Below are 4,958 nucleotides of genomic sequence, written 5' to 3' on the forward strand. Positions count from 1 at the left end.
TATGGGAGGTCAACTCTGTTACAGGGCCAGAAAATTAATATTTACATTTGGAAATATCCAGCCTGAACAGATACAGACCATGATTGAATTCAAAGGCTGTTATGTAAACAAATATGGAAATTTGAATAATAAAAATTATTTTACTACATCCTCATGATCATAGTTTACAGCTCTAGATAGATAGATAGATAGATAAATAGATAGATAGCATTTATTGTCATTGAACAGGATTCAACGAAATTTCTGTTGCAGCTCCCGTGCAAAAAGTCACATATATACAATAAAAATAAACAAACACACAATAATAATAATAACAATATATACAACTAAAATTAACTAAAGGCACTCAACCACACCAAGTGCCTTTAGTTAATTTTAGTTGTATATATTGTTATTATTATTATTGTACAGTTATTATTATTATTATTATTATTATTATTATTATTATTATTATACTCTACAGTCAAAGTCAGATTGAACAAAAGATTAAATACTATAATTTTCATTTTTTTTGTCACATATTAAACACCTGGAATTTTGATTGATTTGTATCGACTGGGATTTATGTCATAGATCCACATAAAGTAGCACATCTATGTATGATGAAAGGGAAAAAAGAAAGCCAAAGTTTCATTGAAATCCTTTTGAGTTAAGTTAAGTTCATACTTGTGCTATATTTTTGCCTTAGGTAACATTGTGGTTGCAGCTTTTATTGTCTTAAAGCTTTAATCGTAAAAGAAAATCTCTCCAAAAAGACTTGAACCATCATGACTAGTCATTTATTATGTTTTCCATCTTAAGTGTGACATTTATCTTTAAAATGTTTCTGGATAAGCATTTTCGAGGTGATAGTTAAGGCAAGGCAAGGCAACTTTATTTATATAGCACCTTTCAGCCAAAGACAATTCAAAGTGCTTGTACAAAGAAGTTAAAAACAACATACAACAGAATAAAAATAAACAAAAGTTAAGGCTATAACCTCTCCACTGTAAAACAAATGCATCTCTGAGGAGTAAAATTAAAAGTGCAAAACCTCATTTGCAAATTGTGCACAGCCTTAAACTAATGCTCTGCTAAGTCACTTTTTGATTGAATTTTAGAAATCTGTCCCACGGCCTGACTTGACTTTTTTTTTTTGCTCACTAGCAGTTCTCCAAATCTGCAAGGTTGAACAGACATTTCCTCATGATTTCATTCACTCTGATAAAAACAAAACAAAACAAAAAATACCAGTCCCTTCAGAAGAAAGAGAGTATGATGCTGTCATTGCACATTGCACTCCACAGTGTTATTTTGGTGTTGTTTTCTTACACAGCTTCTTTGTCCAGACATGAGGATAAAACAGTTTTCACCTGTAAACCACAACCAGTACTTGTTTGAAATCGCTGCAGCTCCTTCGGCGTTGACATTGGCAAATATGGAAGGGTTTTTGTTGCTGTTGTAAAGTTAAAAAAAAGATTTAACAACTGTCTTGCTTTGGATGCTGGTGTAGTGACTAAGATAGTTACTTCACGGCAGGATGTCCTCACAATCTGAGCTGTGCAAGCCTTTCAGTAACATCTCTTAGAAGAGCATGCACAGGTTTTCTGTGCGCCGGCTGTGATTCAGGTCCTGCTGCATGTGTTGTGCTTTATCCATCTCCTCCTGGGTTTCCCCCTTGGCTCTTGTGAAGCAGGACAGAAGCGCTATAGAGGATTAAGAAACAGAGACGAGGATTTTTGAACACGTGCAGGACGCTGTGTAATTTTTTTAGCAGAGTTCCCATTCATGTGCCTTGCTCTTGTGCAGGTTGCCTCTGTTGATCTAGCTGGGTGACGGGCAATTAAACTCAGAAGAAAAATTGCTGTCTTCCTGTTATTCATAGCGAAAAGAGTTGTGCAACGGCTTGAAGTTTCAAAAGGGTTGTCGCTGACGACTTGGACCAAGAGCAGTTTCCTCCGCTCAAGTGGATTATCGCTGACTCTTTAGCAGGAGTGAGTGGAAATTTGGGGAAAATGTGTGTGGAAAAGGGATGCAAACAAATTTAAAAGATCGATAAAGGAAGAAAAACTGTACAGACTCATAGTGAAAGAGGAGGGGCTGGGTGTGCAGGAGTGTGGGGGTGTGTGATAGTGTGTGTGTGAAGAATGGTTATGATGTTGAGCCTGTAGTACACTGTGTACTCCAACATTGCTGGAGGAGCTTTCACAAGCTGTTGAGCGATTGATGGCTGTCTGAGCAAGAAAACACTGCGTCCTGTTTTTTAAGCAGCTCTGTGAAAACACTTTTACATGTTGACAGAAGCAGGAGTTAAAATACACATAGACAAAAGTATGCACATAATTACATCCACAGCAATCTGACAAGTTAGGAACTGGCACAGCTTGAATTTTAGACTCTAGCTTGAGTAAAAAGCAAGGTTTGTACTCAAGCTGGCATCAAACCTGTCAGTCAAATTTGGGGTTTTTTTCAATAAAATGTTTATAAGTGTCACAAATATGTTAAACTTTATAAAACCAGTTCTGTTAAATCGATTATCCAGTGTTGGATAATCGCTTTATTCGGTTTAATCTGTTGGACCCAGTAATAAGTGATAAATTCACATTATGTTAAGCAGCTCTAACACAAATGCAGGTGTCAGCCAATTTTATAATTTGAATTTAGACCTGTGTAACATTTGGACCATGTTAGAAATTGTATTTGTGTCAATTTAAAATGTTTACTTATTTTTGCAAATATTAAATCAGTGCCAAATGCTGTGCCTGTTTTTTAAAGATTTTATTGTCTGGATAGTTTTTGACAGTTCTAGTAAACTTTATATTGAAAAACTTTGATTTTCTTCATGATTTTTTTTTTAACAAATTTGTCAAACACCAGCCCTCTACTTTCTTATCAGTGTCCTCCAAAGACCCAGAGATTTTGTTCTTTGGAATGCTTCTTTTCCACTGGGACACCAGCTGACATGACACTCACACACACACCCACACACACGCACACACAGGGTTGAGTCCCCTGAGGTTCAGGCCGGCACAATGTCATTATCATCCACCGGATCGTGCATGGTCACTGTCCATTCAGCACTGCTGACGTGCCTTTTGTGCTCTGTAATTCTTCTCACTGCTGCACCCTCCCACCACTAGAATCCCCCTTAAACTCCGTCCTGCCACCCAAACACCAACCCACCCACCCCGCCAATCCACTACAGCACATATGTAATCCCTTCCCCCAGCCCCGCACCACTACATCCGCCCTGCCTCGCTCCGCACCTCTCCAAAACAAACCAGCTGTCCTGGCCGGTCGGGTCCCCCTGGGGCGTAAACAGGTGTCGAGAGGGCCGCGGGGCCTTAGCATATATGACACATGGCAGCACGCTCTACAGTCCTCCTCCAACCTGCTGACACACCACTGACCCCAGAGAGACTGAGTTCTACAGCTGGAGACTAGATTGTTCGTATGGATGAGGGTCTGATGACGAATTCAAACTATTCGTGGCACAGAAGCTGTTGAGTGAAAACAAATGTATTCCATGTTGCATATAGAATGTTCAAAATGTTAAAAGATTTCAAACATAAACCTCATTGTGAAAATACACACTGCTGGGTTACCAAAATAGATGAAAGGAGAGGCATCCGTCCTGGTGGCCCTGAAATATTTTTAGCACAAACTACCGTACACTCTGTGTGCTGTGGGGAAGGGGCGACTGCTGGACACAAGCACATACCAAAGCCACAGACCTGCACTGCTATTCTGGGTTAACCTGGAAGGTTTACGAGATATCTGCCGATCACTTGCACCCTTTGTGAGTTTGCCATGTTTCATTAGCCTCAAAGAGGTTCACATGGAGAGTGAGCTGCACTTTCACAACTTCTTTTACAACTCTTTCCAAAGCTCGCTAATAAAATCCCTCCTACGTTTGCAGCAAAGACTAAAGCACCGTCCCACCACTATCACTTTCTCTCCGCATGCTGAGCCCATTGCTGTTGCGCTCTATTGTACATCTGGCACTTGACTTCTTGACACCGCGTCTGCATGAGTGCATGCAGGAGGAGTACGAGGAGCGGAGGGGGGGTGTACTTATGCACATGAGGGTGTGTGTGTGTGTGTGTTTCTGTAATTTAGAGGCTGAAGCAAACTATAAACTAAATTGGCACCTTGTCGAGGCAGAAGAGTCTCTGTTTGTACATCCAACAAGCCGAGGCAAGTTAGCGTGTCATCCTCTGCCTTGTGTGCAATGACTTCCATCGACTTCCATCTGTGCTGTTTTTCACTCACATGGAGACAATCAGGGGAAGAAAAATTCTTGGAAATCCTGTGCTCAGGTGTGTGTTTATACAACAAACACAGTGATTGGGTGTATTATAATGCAACACCAATGGTGTGAACGTCTAAATTCTGGTTTTAGACTGCTGGCCCTCATTTCACCTATTGTCTCGAAAAAGAAAACCGGCATGCGAGAGAACTTTGTGTCCACGCTTTCTAGAGCAATAACATAAACACCTTACTCAGTGTTATATAAGTGATCCAATCGGTCTAGCTGAGAGTGATTGTGACCGCATATTTAGTCAGCCACATGGACGTTCATCAGCATGAGGAGAAAAGGCTAGGATTGTGCAACATCAGCACAGCCCATTTGGCCAGCTGCTGCTCAGACTGGGCTGCCACAGGTCTGCAGTGTGCAGTCTGAAGTCTGAATGGAGTCTCAGCAGCAGCTCCCCGCATTTGCATTTGATGCAGACTTCAGTCGAGCGACCACAGCACCCGCGGAGGCTTCTGAACTTCACAAAACTTTGCCGTCAGCAGATTTAAATTCCCAGAGACGAGGTGGTGTTAACAATACAGCTTGCATTTTTGACACTCGAGTTGTAGACGTAGTTTAGATGCGCCTTCAGTTCGTATTTGTTCCAAAAGCGCACTGTCAAGCGAGTCCAGACGGACTACTTTTTCTGGCGGAGTGGCAGCAAGTCCAAGGCGCAACAGAC

General features: G+C 41.0%; 1 long non-coding RNA gene across 1 annotated transcript; it reads right to left on the reverse strand.

Annotated features, from left to right (window-relative positions):
- Window positions 1–763: 763 nt before the first annotated feature.
- LOC114142997 (uncharacterized) lies at window positions 764–4,453 on the reverse strand. Its single transcript, XR_003595140.1, has 2 exons — window positions 1,509–4,453; window positions 764–1,435 (listed from the first exon to the last, which is right to left on the reverse strand). It is a non-coding gene; the product is annotated as an uncharacterized LOC114142997 (long non-coding RNA).
- Window positions 4,454–4,958: the final 505 nt, after the last annotated feature.

The sequence above is a fragment of the Xiphophorus couchianus genome, chromosome 4, assembly GCF_001444195.1.
Source record: "Xiphophorus couchianus chromosome 4, X_couchianus-1.0, whole genome shotgun sequence".
Lineage (NCBI taxonomy): Eukaryota > Metazoa > Chordata > Actinopteri > Cyprinodontiformes > Poeciliidae > Xiphophorus > Xiphophorus couchianus.